At 43.9% G+C, this 18,082-nt stretch overlaps 1 protein-coding gene across 1 annotated transcript in view; it reads left to right on the forward strand.

Moving 5' to 3' along the window:
• The first annotated feature begins 790 nt into the window (after positions 1-790).
• Positions 791-18,082, forward strand: part of LOC106561911 (xylosyl- and glucuronyltransferase LARGE2s) — a 120,636-nt gene continuing 103,344 nt past the window's right edge. Inside the window, exon 1 of the mRNA XM_014126255.3 lies at positions 791-1,343. The gene's annotated coding sequence lies outside the window, so the exon portion shown is untranslated. The remainder of the gene's footprint in view (positions 1,344-18,082) is intronic.

Consider the following 18,082-nt stretch of genomic DNA (forward strand, 5'->3'; position numbering starts at 1 on the left):
ATATGTGTGTGGTGTTGGTAATGACTGTGTGAGTGAGTGAGTGAGTGAGTGAGTGAGTGAGTGAGTGAGTGAGTGAGTGAGTGAGTGAGTGAGTGAGTGAGTGAGTGAGTGAGTGAGTGAGTGAGTGAGTGAGTGAGTGAGTGAGTGAGTGAGTGAGTTAGTGTGTGTATGTGAGTATGTGTTTGCGCGTGTTAGGTAATGAGTGAGTGAGTGGTGTGTGTGTCTGAGTGGGTGAACAGGGAGTACAGGAAGTGGCTAAAGGCACACATCCTGGGGTCCTGAGCTTGGTGACGGGCTTGAAGGGCACTATGGTGTTGAAAGCTGAGTTGTAGTCGATGAACAGCATCCTCACATAGGTGTTCCCCTTTCTAGGTGGGAGTGGGCAGTGTGGAGTGCAATTGAGATTGTGTTGTCTGTGGATCTGTTGGGGCGGTATGCAATTTGAGATTTTGGGAACAGGAATGATGGTAGTCACCTTGAAATGTGAGGATTACCGACTGGGACAAGGAGAGGTTGAAAATGTTAATTAAAACACCTGCCAGCTGGTGTGTGTGTGTGTGCATGTGTCTGTTTGCGTGTGTGAGTGTTGAAGCACGTGTGTGTGTCTGAGTTAGTGAGTGTTTAGTGTGATTACTCCTAAGTGTTAACCTGTGCCAATGTCTGTGTCGCCAGGGAGAGGGAGGGCCTGGGAGTGTGGGTATTTCAGTGCTCTCCTATTGGCTGAAACCCGAGGGGGTGTATTTCGGGGCTGGGCCAGGGCTTGTGGGGGAGGGGCCGTGCGTTCAGTCTTTCTCTTGCTCAGTCTAGAGCGGAGTGAGTGAGTGTGTACACAACAGAGAGAACAGTCGATAGAAAGAGAGAGCTGTTCTATTCTGGTTTTCATTCTGTCTATCCGTTTGTCTCCTCCAGACACCCAGGACTCCTCTGGCTCTCTCTACCCCGGCAGGGTGCTTGCTGTTGGTGTAACACTAGACCAGCTCAGCCTCCCTCCTTTTGGGAACTCTGGAGCTCCCTCTCTCACCATCTGTGTTTGCTCTCCATCGACTGGCTGATTTTCTTAATTTGGAGTGTGTGAGAGTGTGTTTTACTCGGCAGGATTAGGCAGTCAGTATGCACTCTGGTACAAGCTGGTACGGTGGAGGGCGTTTCGCTCGTAAGTGTGCGTTGTTGCCTCTCGCTCTGTGAGCCGCACTTGAGCATACACTCGTCGGATCTAACGGAACAAGCACCCACTATTCCCAAGGATTTGGGATATTTGTATAAAGGTTTAGCCTTCCCTGAATGGTGGATACAGAGAGGACTACACATTACAACTTCCCTGAGAAGTAACATCGTCTGAGCAGGTGAGAGAGACGTACCACTGCTTTCACTGGTTATCCACATGGACTGAGGTGTGTGCTTACGTGTGCCAGCTTTTAAATCTGTTCACCTTGTGTGTAGGGGAATCCATGGCGAGTTGCATAAACTACAGTCTGGTTAAGAGGGAGCAGAGCTTATGTGCAGCTTTCTGCAGTAAACCATAAACTGAACTGAATATGATGACTAGTATTATCCGCATGGATGTTTGTCTGTGTGGTTTGTGGGCAGATTCCATGTTTTGGTGCATTTGTGTAGGTCAGTGTGCTATTTTTGGTAGTTTTCGTGTGTGTGTGTGTGTGTGTGTGTGTGTGTGTACACCCCTCACCCTGCCCCCTCACCCCCTATCACATCTGCACCCTCCCCTCAGGCCCCCTGCTTGCACCCCCCATTAAGGCCCCATTCCCCATTCCCCCACCATAACCCCTATCCCACTCCTGTAACCCCCCCCCCACACACACACACACACACACAACCTTTATTGCTTCCCCATCGTAGCTCACTCCCCTACACACACACACACACACACACACACACACACACACACATCACTGTCTACCCCTGGGGTCTTGCTCAAACAGCTGTTACTTCCTCGACACTTTAAACACTTCGCTGGTCACAGGTTGAGGAATGGTTAAAAAAAATCACAACATTCACCTAAAATGAACCTTACAAATCGCAGTGTCGGGCGATTTGGAAAGCCATAGTCAGTCAATAAGTAATAATTTAATAATACTGGTAAGAAAGGTTTTCATCTTTAGCTCACAATCTGGGCATACTCTTTGATTAGAAAGGTTCAAAATGGAAAACATCACAGCACAATTAAAAAATATATGGCACATGGGAAGCAAACGAGAGTAGTCTATGGTGATAGGTAGGATGGGCTGAGAGTGGCTGAGGGGTGGGATTGAAGAGTTTATGGTTGGTAATGTATTATTGGTATGTGATTGCTTTATATACAAGTACCATGTATGTAAAATATGGATGCTAAATGTGTATGTAATATGTATATGTAAAATGTATGTATATGTAGCAGAAAAGCTGTAAAAAAAAAAAGAAGAAAAAAAAGATGTGTCCTCCGAAGGTTAATAATAATAAACCAAAAAAATAATAGAAAAAATCTAAGGAAAACAAAAAAATACAAAAAACTATTGGTTGCTGCTTTTCTGCTCCTCTCTCCTCCCTCTACTTCTCCTCTACCCTTCCTTGCTTCTCTCCCTCCCTCCCTCCCTCACTCTCCTACTCCACTTCTTCTCTCCCTTGCTCCTCTCCTCCCTTCTTTCATTCCTCATCTCCCCTGCTGCCATTTACCATCTACCACTCTATGGGCTACCGCTGCAACGAGCTCCTGTAAAACAGTAACCAGTGTGTGTGTGGTGTGTGTGTGTGTCAGGATATGTTTTATGCCTTAGACCTTGTATCCTCTGGAGGAATGCTGTATTACTTCTCTCCCTGGGTCCTTTACCTCCTCTCTCTCTCACTCACTCACTCACTCACTCACTCACTCACTCACTCACTCACTCACTCACTCACTCACTCACTCACTCACTCACTCACTCACTCACTCACTCACTCACTCACTCACTCACTCACTCACTCACTCACTCACTCACTCACTCACTCACTCAATCACTCAATTTCAATTCAATTTAAGGGCTTTATTGGCATGGGAAACATATGTTAACATTGCCAAAGCAAGTGATGTAGATAATAAACAAAATTGAAGTTAACAATACAAATTAACAGTAAACATTACACTCACAAAAGTTCCAAAAGAATAAAGACATTACAAATGTCATATTATGTGCAAAAGGTAATAGTTAAAGTACGAAAGGGAAAATAAATTAACAGAAATATGGGTTGCATTTACAATGGTGTTTCTTCTTCTCTTGTTGCCCTTTTCTTGTGGCAACAGGTCACACATCTTGCTGCTGTGATGCCACACTGTGGTATTTCACCCAATAGATATGGGAGTTTATCAAAATTAGGTTTGTTTTCGAATTCTCTGTCTTTCTGTGTAATCTGAAATATGTGTCTCTAATATGGTCATACATTTAGCAGGAGGTTAGAAAGTGCAGGTCAGTTTCCACCTCATTTTGTGGGCAATGCGCACAGTTTGTCTTCTCTTGAGAGACAGGTCTGCCTACGGCGGCCTTTCTCAATAGTAAGGCTATTTTCACTGAGTCTGTAAATAGTCAAAGCTTTCCGTAAGTTTGGGTCAGTCACAGCGGTCAGGTATTCTGCCACTTTGTACTCTGTTTAGGGCCAAATAGAATTCTTGTTTGCTCTGTTTTTTTTGTTTATTCTTTCCAATGTGTCAAGTAATTCTCTTTTTGTTTTCTCATGATTTGGTTGGGTCTAATTGTGGGGCTGTCCTGGGGCTCTGTGGGGTCTGTTTGTGTTTGTGAACAGAGCCCCAGGACCAGTTTGCTTAAGGGACTCTTCTCCAGGTTCATCTCTCTGTAGGTGATGGCTTTGTTATGTAAGGTTTCGGAATCAATTCCTTTTAGGTGGTTGTAGAATTGAATTGCTCTTTTCTGGATTTTGATAATTAGCGGGTATCGGCCTAATTCTGCCCTGCATGCATTATTTGGTGTTTTACGTTGTACACAGAGGATATTTTTGCAGAATTCTGCATGCAGAGTCTCAATTTGGTGTTTGTCCCATTTTGTGAATTCTTGGTTGGTGAGTGGACCCCAGACCTGTCAGGCGCGTTGTAAAAAGGGGACCAAGGCGCAGCGGGTATTGTGCTCATCTTCCTTTTTTATTTGGATAAACGTGAACACTTAACAAAAATAACAAACAACAACGAAAAACAGTCCTGTAAGGCTACACAGCTATACATGGAACAACTACCCACAAAAACAGTGACAAAAACCCTCTACTTAGATATGACCTCCAATTAGAAGCAACGAAAGATAGCTGCTTCCAATTGAAGGCCAAACCAAAACCTGAACATAGACATACACTAAATAGACATTCCGAGACACATAGAACATTACCCAAAAACCCAAGACACATAAATCAAACACACCCCTGCCACGTCCTGACCATACTACAATAACAAAATGACTCCTTACTGGTCAGGACATGACAGTACCCCCCCCCCCCCCCCAAAAAAAAGGTGCATATCCCGAATGCACCTTAACCAAAAGACCCCAACAATAACCCACAAAAAAAATTATAATAAAGGGAGGGGAGGGAAGGGAAGGGAGGGTGGCCACCGTCACCGACGGTTCCTGTGCAAACACCCCCCCTTCCCCAAACTCCCCCCTATGGAGGTGGCTCTGGTTCCGGCCCTAGTCCACAACCTAACTTGTCCAACACCGCTGAAGGCTCTGGGCTGAGGAGCGACTCTGGCTGCGCCGGACTGGCGGGCGACTCTGGCAGCTCCGGACTGGAGGGCGACTCTGGCAGCTCCGGACTGGCGGGCGACGCTGGAGGCCAAGTGCTCACTGCAGGCACTGGCTGTACCGGGTTATGGAGGCACACTGGAGGGTGAGTGCGGGGAACAGGAACAGGACGTACTGGACTGGGCTGGTGCACTAGAGGCCTGATGCGTGGGGCTGGCTTTGGAGGTGCCAGACTAGTGACACGCACCTCAAGGCTAGTGCGAGGAGCAGGAACAGGATGTACTGGACTGGGCAGGCGCACTAGAGGCCTGCTGCGTGGGGTTGGCTTCGGAGGCGCCAGACTGGTGACACGCACCTCAAGGCTAGTGCGAGGAGCAGGGACAGGACGTACTGGACTGGGCAGGCGCACTAAAGGCCTGGTGCGTGGGGCTGGCTTTGGAGGCGCCAGACTGGTGACACGCACCTCAAGGCTAGTGCGAGGAGCAGGAACAGGGTAAACTGACCCTGGAGACGCACTGGAGGTCTGGAGCATACAGCCTGCACAACCCTTCCTGGCTGAGTGCTCAACATCGCCTGGCCATACTGAGGAGCTTTAACCAATCGCACCGGCCTTTGAATGCTTCTGGGCAATATAGTGCGCATTTCCGCATAGCTCGGTGCTTTCTTGATCCGTCGCTCCCTGTAATAAGCACGGGGAGTTGGCTCAGATCTGCATCCTGACTCTGCCCAACTCCCCGTGTGCCCCCCAACATTTTTTTGGGGGGATGCCTCCTGGTCTCCTCTAGCTTCCTTAGTTTGTCCTCCCAGAATTGTCATTCATCACTCCAAGTCCATCCTTCTCCCTGGTGCTCCAAACCCCGCTGCTTGGTCTTCGTTTGGTGGGTAGTTCTGTCAGGCGCGTCGTAAAAAGTGGACCAAGGCACAACGGGTATCGTGCTCATCTTCCTTTTTTATTTGGATAAACGTGAACACTTAACAAAAATAACAAACAACGACGAAAAACAGTCCTGTAAGGCTACACAGCTGTACATGGAACAACTACCCACAAAAACAGTGACAAAAACCCCCTACTTAAATATGACCTCCAATTAGAAGCAACGAAGAACAGCTGCTTCCAATTGAAGGCCAAACCAAAACCTGAACATAGAAATAGACTAAATAGACATTCAAACAAATAGACAACATAGAACATTACCCAAAAACCCAAGACACATAAATCAAACACACCCCTGCCACGTCCTGACCATACTACAATAACAAAATGACCCCTTACTGGTCAGGACGTGACAAGACCTCACAACCATTAAGGGCAATAGGTTCTATAACTGATTCAAGTATTCTTAGCCAGATCCTAATGTCAAATTTTATATTCCCTTTGATGGCATAGAAGGCCCTTCTTGACTTGTCTTTCAGCTCGTTCACAGTGGCCTCTCTCTCACTCTCAAAATTGAATAAACAAGGGAAACATTAGTGAACATTACATTCACAAAAAATTTACAAAAATATTAAAATGTGAAATATCATGTTATTGGCTATGTACAGCGGTGTTATAATGTGCAAGTACAGTGCATTCGGAAAGTATTCAGACCCCTTCACTTTCACACACTTTTTACACAGCATTACTCGAAAATATACTGCTCAAAAAAATAAAGGGAACACTTAAACAACACATCCTAGATCTGAATGAAAGAAATAATCGTATTAAATACTTTTTTCTTTGCATAGTTGAATGTGCTGACAACAAAATCACACAAAAATAATCAATGGAAATCCAATTTATCAACCCATGGAGGTCTGGATTTGGAGTCACACTCAAGCATCAATGCCTTCCTCAGTCCATAGCATCAATGCCTTCCTCTTGCAGGAACTGCTGACACACTCCAGCCACATGAGGTCTAGCATTGTCTTGCATTAGGAGGAACCCAGGGCCAACCGCACCAGCATATGGTCTCACAAGGGGTCTGAGGATCTCATCTCGGTACCTAATGGCAGTCAGGCTACCTCTGGCGAGCACATGGAGGGCTGTGCGGCCCCCCAAAGAAATGCCACCCCACACCATGACTGACCCACCGCCAAACCGGTCATGCTGGAGGATGTTGCAGGCAGCAGAACGTTCTCCACGGCGTCTCCAGACTCTGTCACATCTGTCACATGTGCTCAGTGTGAACCTGCTTTCATCTGTGAAGAGCACAGGGCGCCAGTGGCGAATTTGCCAATCTTGGTGTTCTCTGGCAAATGCCAAACGTCCTGCATGGTGTTGGGCTGTAAGCACAACCCCCACCTGTGGACGTCGGGCCCTCATACCACCCTCATGGAGTCTGTTTCTGACCGTTTGAGCAGACACATGCACATTTGTGGCCTGCTGGAGGTAATTTTGCAGGGCTCTGGCAGTGCTCCTCCTGCTCCTCCTTGCACAAAGGCGGAGGTAGCGGTCCTGCTGCTGGGTTGTTGCCCTCCTACGGCCTCCTCCACATCTCCTGATGTACTGGCCTGTCTCCTGGTAGTGCCTCCATGCTCTGGACACTACGCTGACAGACACAGCAAACCTTCTTGCCACAGCTCGCATTGATGTGCCATCCTGGATGAGCTGCACTACCTGAGCCACTTGTGTGGGTTGTAGACTCCGTCTCATGCTACCACTAGAGTGAAAGCACCGCCAGCATTCAAAAGTGAGCAAAACATCAGCCAGGAAGCATAGGAACTGAGAAGTGGCCTGTGGTCCCCACCTGCAGAGCCACTCCTTTATTGGGGGTGTCTTGCTAATTGCCTATAATTTCCACCTGTTGTATATTCCATTTGCACAACAGCATGTGAAATGTATTGTCAATCAGTGTTGCTTCCTAAGTGGACAGTTTGATTTCACAGAAGTGTGATTGACTTGGAGTTACATTGTGTTGTTTAAGTGTTCCCTTTATTTTTTTGAGCAGTGTATATTAAATTAATAAAAATCCTCAGCACTCTGCACTCAATACCCCATAATGACAAAGCGAAAATGTTTTTTTCATTTTTTTCTTTTTGCAAATGTATAAAAAATTAAAAGATACCTTATTTACATAAGCATTCAGACCCTTTGCTATGAGACTTGATATTGAGCTCAGGTGCATCCTGTTTCTATTGATAATTCTTGAGATGTTTCTGCAACTTGATTGAGTCCACTTGTGTTAAATTCAATTGATTGGACATGATTTGGAAAGGCACAAAGGTGTCTGTATGTGGTGTGTGTGTGTGTGTGTGTGTGTGTGTGTGTGTGTGTGTGTGTGTGTGTGTGTGTGTGTGTGTGTGTGTGTGTGTGTGTGTGTGTGTGTGTGTGTGTGTGTGTGTGTATAAGGTCCCACAGTTGACAGTGCATGTCTGAGCAAAAAACAAGCCATGAGGTCAAAGGAATTGTCCGTAGAGCTCAGAGACAGGATTGTGTCGAGGCACAGATCTGGGAAATGGTACCAAAACAATTCTGCAGAATTGAAGGTCCCCCAAGAACACAGTGGCCTCCATCGTTCTTAAATGGAAGAAGTTTGGAACCAGCAAGACTCTTCCTAGAGCTGGCCACCTGTCCAAACTGAGCAATCAGGGGAGAAGGGCCTTGGTCAGGGAGGTGATCAAGAACCCAATGGTCACTCTGACAGAGCCCCAGAGTTCCTCTGTGGAGATGGGAGAAACTTCCAGAAGGACAAACATCTCCGCAGCACTCAGGCCTTTTTTTATTTTACCTTTATTTAACTAGGCAAGTCAGTTAAGAACAAATTCTTATTTACCATGACGGCCTACCAGGAAACAGTGGGGCAACTGCCTTGTTCAGGGGCAGAACAGATTTTTACTTTGTTAGCTCAGGGATTCAGTCCAGCAACCTTTTCGTTACTGGCCCAACGCTCTAACCACTAGGCTACCTGCCGGCCTTTATGGTAGAGTAGACAGACGGATGCCACTCCCCAGTAAAAGTTACATAACAGCCCGCTTGGAGTTTGCCAAAAGGCACCTAAAGACTCTCAGACCATGAGAAACAAGATTCTCTGGTCTGATGAAACCAACATTGGACCCTTTGGCCTGAATGTCAAGCGTCACGTCTGGAGGAAACCTGCCACCATCCCTACGGTGAAGCATGGTGGTGGCAGCATCATGCTGTGGAGATGTTTTTCAGCAGCAGTGACTGGGAGACTAGTCAGGATCGAGGCAAAGATGAACGGAGCAACATACAGAGAGATCCTTGATGAAAACCTGCTCCAGAGTGCTCAGGACTTCAGACTGGGGCGAAGATTTACCTTCCAACAAGACAACAACCCTAAGCACACAGCCAAGACAATACAGGAGTGGCTTCGGGTCAAGTCTCTGAATGTCCTTGAGTGGCCCAGCCAGAGCCCGGACTTGAACCCGATCGAACCTCTCTGGAGAGACCTGAAAATAGCTGTGCAGCAATGCTCCCCATCCAACCTGACAGAGCTTGAGAGGATCTGCAGAGAAGAATGGGAGAAACTCCCCAAATACAAGTGTGCCAAGCTTGTAGCGTCATACCCAAGAAGACTCGATGCTGTAATCACTGCCAAAGGTGCTTCAACAAAGTACTGAGTAAAGGGTCTGAATGCTTAAGTAAATGTTATATTTCAGGTTTTTATTTGTAATAAATTAGCAAAAACATCTTCACCTGTTTTTGATGTTTTTGTCATTATGGGTTATTGTGTGAGGATTTGATGAGTATTTTTTTTTAATGTTAATCCATTTTATATTAAATCTGAAACATATCAAAATCTTTAAAAAAGTCAAGGGGTCTGAATACTTTCCGGAGTCACTGTAGTCGAAGTATGAAAGGGTAAATAAAAAAAACAGATAAATATAGATTGTATTTACAATGTTCGTGCTCCAGTGGTTTCCCTTTTCTCATGGCAATGGGCCAAAAATCTTGCTGCTGTGATTGCACCCTGCGGTATTTTCCCTTACACATATGGGAGTTTATCAATGTTTGATTTGTGATCTGTCGGAAATATATGTCACTAATGTGGTCGTACATTTGGCAGCAGGTTAGGAAGTATAGATCTGTTTCCACCTCATTTTGTGGGCAGTGGGCACATAGCCTGTCTTCTCTCGAGAGCCAGGTCTGCCTATGGCAGCCTCTGTGAATAGCAAGGCTATGCTCACTGAGTCTGTACATAGTCAAGGATTTTCTTAATTTGGGGTCAGTCACAGTGGTAAGGTATTCTGCCACTGTGTACTCTGTTTAGGGCCAGATAGTACTCCAATTTGCTCCGTTTTTTTGGTTTGATTCTTTCCAGTTGGTCAAATATTTATATTTTTGCTTTCTCATAGTTTGGTTGGGTCTTAATGTGTTCCTGTTCTGGGGCTCTTTGTTGTCTGTTTGTGAACAGAGCCCCAGAACCAGCTGGCTGAGGAGACTCTTCTCAAGGTTCATCTCTCTGTAGGTGAAGGCTTTGTGGTGGAATATGTGAGCATCGCTTCCTTTTAGGTGGTTGAAGAATTGAACAGGTCTTTTCTGGATTTTGATCATTAGCGGGTATAGTCCTAATTCCGCTCTGTGTGCATTATTTGGATTCAAATTTAAATTCAAAGTATTTTCTCTCTCTCTCACTCGCTCCCCCTCTCTCCCTCTCTCTCTGTGTGCTGATGCTTGTAATGCTTATAAAAGTTTGGCATGAATTCAGTCATTGCACTTCAGAAGTGTGTTTGGTTAGCCCAACTGCTAGCTGTGTGTCCTGGATGGATGGCGTTAACACCTGGGACACGATCAGGAGGCAGACGTTGTGGAACGTTGCAGATGTCATGAATAGATCTGTTTCCACTGTATATTATGTTCACTCTACCTAGTTGTATATAATGTATGTAAACTTTGTGTAAACTCCTCTGTATGTCTTCTCTCTCTAAATCTTGTTAATCACTAGCAGCACCATATTACCAAGTAGAATTCAGAGTATGCGTAAATGTACTTGGTGAATAAAAGTGATTCCGATTTTGGCACGATTCCTAACTCTACATGTCAGAGAGGCATGTTTGTTCTACATAATGTATTTCTATTCCCTGCTCCCAGTCTGCACTGCTTGAATTCCAGCTTCAGTCTTTTCCTTTACCTACACGACTGTACATCCATGGGTTCTCCCAGTCCATTTCCCAGGTAACCTCTAGTGCCTAATGCAATATGTTAAATGTGACGCTCTGATAAGAGCCACTGATGTGTTGCGTAGCATCGCTGCCACCATGGAGGAGCTTATCAGCCCATGTTAACTGGTGCAGCCTATTGGTGAGGTGTGTTTATCCGTGTGTGTGTCTGTGTGCATGCATGCGTGTGTTTTTTTCAGCCCATCCTTCTCAAAGGCCTTGCCCTCAGCAGCTGAGACGTATGTATGCATGTATGTTTGTGATTCCCATTAGACTATGTGTCAGTGCCACAAGATATGACTTTTTATGGCAGTATCAGTTTTAAGAGAAGTTAAAACTGGACCCTTCTCTTCTCGTATGAATGTGGAACAGAGATTAAACTCTGTAGAGAGATTAAACACTGTGATGTAAATAAATGTGTTTATGCAATTTAAGTGTAATTATGTGTTATTAGCACAGACACGCACGCACGTGTGCACACGCACACACGCTGCTCAGCCAGTGGTGGTCAGATGTGCTCTTTGACATTGTGACCTGTTACCGTAGCGACAGATGGACATTAATCATACAGAGAGAGGGGGAGATAGGCTTCCAGCCTCTCTAACGTTTTAGAGCGGTGGGCCAGTAACCGAATGGTCGCTGGTTCGAATCCCTGAGCAAAGAACTTAACCCCCTAATTGCTCCTGTAAGTCACTCTGGATAAGACTGTCTGCTAAAGTCACTCTGGATAAGACTAAACTTTCCCCTCTGCCCTCCATGACCCATGCATGATGTATGACTTCAGAGTGACCCCTCTTTGTCCCATGGGACTCCACAGTAAACCTTGTAAGTTCAAGCTTGTAAGAACCCCCCCCAGGGCCTCTTATTACTGACTGATGAACTGGTGGCGTGCTCTCTGGCGTGGATGACAAAACAATGATGTTTTAATTAGTTATTGACTAACGAAGATTACTAGGTCTGTACCTCACTCTCTCTTTCTCATATGCCCACATTCTCTCATTAACATTCTCGCTCTCTACCTCGTACACTTTTTCTCTGTGGTTCATTCTTTCCCTCTGAAATTTCCTCACCATATGTTCTGTCTCTCCCTTCATTTTATCCTGTTTTCTTTTGTCCTTCGCTCTTTTCCTCAGCAGTAAATTGGCAGGGATGGCAGACATTTCCGAATTAAGCCAAAATCTCTTTATTACACCCATGGCTGATTATGAAAGACCACGCCCCACCCCCCTCTCCTCTCTTTTCCCCCATCCCTCTCTCCCCTCCTCTAGACGCTCCCCTGTTCCTCTAATGGTAATGCTTTCTCCATTAACCCCACCTGATGGCTATGCAAGTAATTATAAGTCTATTGACGACCCTGTGGCCACACACAATGAGAAATAAATAACGTGTTCGCCCAAGCAGAAACATATTAGTTAGCTCTCTCCCTCCCTGCTCCCACCTCTCTCTCTCTCTCTCTCTCTCTCTCTCTCTCTCTCTCTCTCTCTCTCTCTCTCTGTCTCTCTCTCTGTCTCTCTCTGTAACGCCCTGGCCATAGAGAGGGGTTTTTTGTTCTTTATTTTGGTTAGGCCAGGGTGTTACATTGGGTGGGCATTCTATGTTCCTTTTTCTATGTTTTTGTATTTCTTTGTTTTGGGCCGTGTGTGGCTCCCAATCAGGCACAGCTGAAGCTCGTTGTTGCTGATTGGGAGTCACACATAAGGAGCATGTTTTTCCTTTGGGTTTGGTGGGTAATTGTTTTCTGTTTAGTGTGTTCCTAACAGAACTGTTGCTAGTCGTTTTTTTTGGTTTCTTTTGTATGGTGTTCGTTGATCATTAAAACCTTTTATGATGAACACTAACTCCGCTGCACATTGGTCTCTCTCTCACGACAGCCCTTACACTCTCACACAACTCAAGAAGCTATAGGCTTTGATTTTTCCACAGAACTGCATTGTGCCTTACATCTCTCTTATTGGCTATTGTATGAGTTCTGACTCAAGGAGAGCCTTGCTCTATTATCTTCCCTTCAACAGCAAGGCTGTGTCCTTTATCCACATACTGTGTGTGTTCCACTCCTCGTCCACTCCACTTTCACTCCACTCCCCCACCGCCATTATTATATGTATGCTGTGTTCACAAATAGAACTGGTGAATGATGTGATAGGTTGTTGAGTCCATCTGTATTCTTCTCTGACGTATGTGGAAAATTGTATGTATGACCTATAGCCGTATCATTTTAGAGTGGAGCCATGGCCATATTATCCAGCCTTTTTTCCCACATGGGCCGTCTTCCTATAGTATATGTCAAGCTTTACCGCTCTGTTGGTAAATCTAAATAGGCATATGTATGTGACTCCTTTCCTTCCTTCACACTTGACTCCTTTCCTTCCTTCCTTCTGTACTGGTGAAAGCATACATTTGGTTGGCGTCACACTTATCACTTTGACTTATCACTTGCTTTTAGATCAGTGCACGAAAAAGTAGAGGAGAAGAAGCCACTTGATTTTGAGATGCAAACATTGATAATATTGTTTTCGTTTCATAGTCATCTTTTCCAGAGGTTAGGGGTCATAGCGTCCTACATAACGTCAACCCCTGCTCCTCTGAACCAGCTGATGCTGTTAAGTTATTTCAGGCGATTTCAAGTTGTTATAACTCATATTTCATTCACTTTGGAGTCATGCCACATTACTTACACTGGTACGATTTATAGTTGGTTGTTAGTCACTAAATCGCCACTGTGTGGTGTTATGTGAGACATTAGGCAAGCCTAGGCGCCAGGATGATTTACTGTGGTAGAGAGTCGAGCGTGAAGACTTCTGATTGCTTGATTGATTCGAGGTCGTTGTTGTTTGTTTACTCACTTGGATGTTTACTTCCGCAGTATGCCGAGAACGCTTGTCAGACTCATGGCTTAGGGTTTGGCAATAACCATTAACTAGTGTAAGTCAAACTATGCTGTAACTAAGATGGTAAATCAACGTTTTTACAACTCATTTATCAAAGGCCCCCTTTTTGATTTATGCCACGTTGTGAAAATGTCGTCCAATGCCGTTGTATGCTCAATAATTTAATTAGGCACCCTGTGTATGAAGTGCTATTTCACTTCACTGTGCTTGGAGTTTAAGACCCTCTCCAAGTTATAGAGAAGGAGTGGGAAGGAGGCAGAGAGATAATGGGGTTGGTAGAAGTTTAATATGAAATATTGAAGTACTACTACTTTGTTCCCTCCCGGTACACGAAAGCATGCAGGAGGCATGTTGAAACAACGTGTTCACATCTAACGTTCATCCAACATTCATGCCACAGTGTGGTGTATGTGTGTGTGTGTCTGACACAGAATACTCGAGAGCAGGCCTACACTCCTCCAACAAACTACTTTCAAAAGGAGTGGGAACAAGCAGAACACAGACACATAAAGAGATTATATAAAAATAAATAATAAGTTGTTTGATATAACTGTTCCTCCGTACTGGTTCAGATTCTTATGGGCGTGTGTAATCACTATCAGCCAGGATATGCTCTCAATACTTTCTAGTTCTCTGTGTGTGTGTGTGTGTGTGTGTGTGTGTGTGTGTGTGTGTGTGTGTGTGTGTGTGTGTGTGTGTGTGTGTGTGTGTGTGTGTGTGTGTGTGTGTGTGTGTGTGTGTGTGTGTGTGTGTGCGTGCGTGCGTGCGTGTGCGCCCGTTTTCCTGTAGACATCCAAAGCAGTGTCTGACGAGATAGCCTTGTAACATCCCTCTCTTCCACATGGATAAACAGAGAGAAATGGAAGACAAGGAGGGATGAGAGTGGGAGCAGAGTATAAAGAGAGACTGGGGAGGATGGTTGATGTAATGGCCCTGTCCAACATTTTCCCACTCATCCTGCTCTTTTCATATTGAGATGGGTGAAGGGAAGGGTTCCGCCTGGCAGACAGAGAGGAGTCAGGGTGTGCGTATGTGCATGTTTGTGCACGTGCGTGCATGTGTGTGTGTGAGACCTGTAGAGGTGTTGCCCCTCCTCATGCCCACTATTGTGCTCCGAAGAGATGGGCAGCACTTACTCAGCACCTATTATGTTGAACACTATAGGTGAGTGTGAGTCAGGGTCACAGAGGTGCAGAGACATGCATGAGCCTGAAAATGTGGCTGATTATTCAGGTTCATTCAGTTAATTTAATCCATGACACTAATGTTAGCTAGTCCTTTAGAATAGGGGATAATTCTGTTCTGAATCGGTAACTGGCACCTGCTTTATCCTCTCTTCCCCCGGTCTATATAACATATGCATAGCTGTTTAATTGCTAATTAGCCACTAATAGCTCTACATGCCCGATGCCTACATGACTGAATAGGCTGATAGGTGCTTTACATAGAAATACCCCTGTACTGTTTTGTGAGCGATTGTGTCTGTAGCAGCTGCCCCGATAGACCAGTAAATTCTTCTCAATATGGCTAAGTACATATTTTTTGAAGGTAATTACAGTATAATGTGACACAAAATTACATTTTTTTGTACAATGCACTCTTACGTCCTTACAGTTACATAGTAGAGAAATAACACTGCTACCTCTATTCCCCAAACTGCTATGTATTGTTTTGAAGTGGTGTGATCTGTGTAGTACAATATAGATTGGGTTGGAGGTCCTAATGGCATGACTTTCTATTGCTGCTCTGTGTATCTGTGACCCAGTTTGTAGATCCGTAAATTCAGAGGGAGATGCTTTGTCAGCTGGCTGTGTTCCCGACCTCCCTATACCTGTGTGTTTAAAGGAAAGGTTCACCCATTTTGAATGTTATTGTTTTTGTGCATCTCTGAGGGATGCTCTATTGATTCCCAGTGTCATGTTTTCATGTGTATCTGAGCTGTTGCCGCTCAAGCATGCAGAAAGTATGACGTAGCATTGCGATAAAGCCACTCTCACTACGCTGGAGATTAAGAGGAATATGACTTTTAGATCACGAAAACGTCTGATATATGTCAGATTTCAATACTGGCCGATGTCATAAAGCAGAGCGTTGTCTTCTCTTGAATGAGCCATTGATCATATTTTTGCGATTTTCCTACTTCGAGAAATGTGTAATTTAACAGAGGGTCTAGCACATTTCTCCTATTTGTCTGCCTCTTCAGGCAGGGTGCATTGCATGGTGCTGTCGCATGGCTGTTGTGAATGTCAGACTCCATTCTGTGAGACATATTGATCTGCAGGTTGAACATGGTGAGATTGTTGACCCAAAATTGAAAGTGCAGTTTGTTTAGGCGATTTTACAGTTAACTAGCTACTTCACATGTTGATACTGACTTTGGTATTATTGTGTGTAGCTACGTTTGCTAGTTAGCTACCTAGCTAGCCAGCCAGCCAGCCAGCTCATAGAGAGAGCATAGCATTGTGGGTTTTGTAGTTGACTTGAGCTGCAACATATTTTCACATGTTGCTACCAACCTTATTATAATGACAAAATGAAACATTTGTTTACAAAAAATATTGTTCTCACATATTAGTGTTGTTTAACACTGTAAATGAATGAATGAATAAATTCATTTGTGGTTCTGGATAGATTTTTCCTTTTATCAAGAATCGTTGATCTACAGTGGTTCCTCCTTTAAAAGTTGCGTTATACTGCGGCACACCTTGCGTGCTGCTGCAGCATTCTGTTGCACGTCATTTAATTATCAGTAATTTTTTCTGTTACTGCAAGTTATTGCTAGTTTGACCACCAGAGGGCATCTTTGAGAAGCATTTGATAGTATTCCATATTGGCATTACCAGAGAATTTTAAACCTCTTTTGTAATAACATAAAATATGGGATTGATTTTAAGAAATTTGGCTTAATTAATTTGATTAATATTATGGGGTTTCGATTCAGAGAAAAACTAAACCCTCAGGGTTTCCGTTAGGATGGAATGGAAAATATGGGGCTGTACAACGTGACGCTCGGGAGTAGGCTACAGGATTGGAGGATTCTAAATTGTTTGCCTTCATTAGACAACTTTGTTCCAATATTTCTGTAAATCAGTGATATTTATTCCCATAGTAATTCGTTATGGATCCATAACTAAATCAACATCTGCAATTTGAAAGAGTATTTTTTTAATCATTATTTTATTAACAAAATGTGTTTATTTGTTTATTAGGCTACTGTGCAGTCTACAATGCATACTGTAGTAAACATGGGTAAGTGCCTAATTCCTTACACAAGGGAGAGCAGGCCATGTCTGTACTACAGAATGCGGGGCACGCGGGAGACCGGGGTTCAAATCCCCATTAGGGAGGAAGGAGTAGGCTGTCCTTGTAAATAATAATTTGTTCTTAACTGATTCCATATGTGCTATTTCATAGTTGTGATGTCTTCACTATTATTCTACAATGTAGAAAATAGTAATAATATAGAAAAATCATGGAATGAGTACAGTAGGTGTGTCCAAACTTTTGACTGGTACTTAATGGAAAGGAAAATATGGCGCTGTACAACATGACGGTTGGCAGTACAGTACTGGGCTATTTAGCTAAAGAATCCCCGCAGGGCACGAGGAAGGAGTAGGCTGTCCTTGTAAATAAGAATTTGTTCTTAACTGACTTGCCTAGTTAAATAAAGGTTACACTAAGAGCATAACATTTCCTCACCCTAATTTTCTAATTATTGTCTAACCAATACCCAACTGGAAATTAACTGAAAATAAAAATCTCATTGATTTATCAAGACCAGTCCCCATGCTTGTCTCAGAGCAGTGCGAAACAGTGCTAAAATATTTGTAGGCTTGTGCTTCTAAGTTTTATATGCTATTTAAATAAATAAAACCTACACCATTTTTAACAGCACATTACTCAACAATAGTGAGACTCATTTTGCCTATGGTAGGCCTACAGTATATCGAAAAATATTTTTTTCAATGACGTGACTCTCCGCCAATAATTTCATTTAGAGGATTGGAAGACTAAATTAATATCTAAGGGGCATTTTCCATTAGGATCTGTAAGAATATCTGGGAATATCTAAGGGGCTTTTATATAATTCTAAATGAATTAATAATAGTAATAATCGCTTGTTTAAAAAGTATAATATTTTGGAGATTTCATTTTCATTTAACCTAGAGTGAATGAGAAAAAAGCAATTCTTGAACATGGTGTGAGACATTCTCACTAATTTGTAAGAAGCCAGTTTGTTATTTAGAATTATTTATTTCTGGAGAAACCTAACTTGATTATTTAGCAGATATCACTTGCTTATATTCATGAAGATGATGAGCGATCGGCAAAGGCCGATCTGTAATCTGCTGGCATCACGGCACGACACAGTCAGAAGACAGTTGA

Source organism: Salmo salar, chromosome 11 (genome assembly GCF_965601325.2).
Source record: "Salmo salar chromosome 11, fSalSal1, whole genome shotgun sequence".
Lineage (NCBI taxonomy): Eukaryota > Metazoa > Chordata > Actinopteri > Salmoniformes > Salmonidae > Salmo > Salmo salar.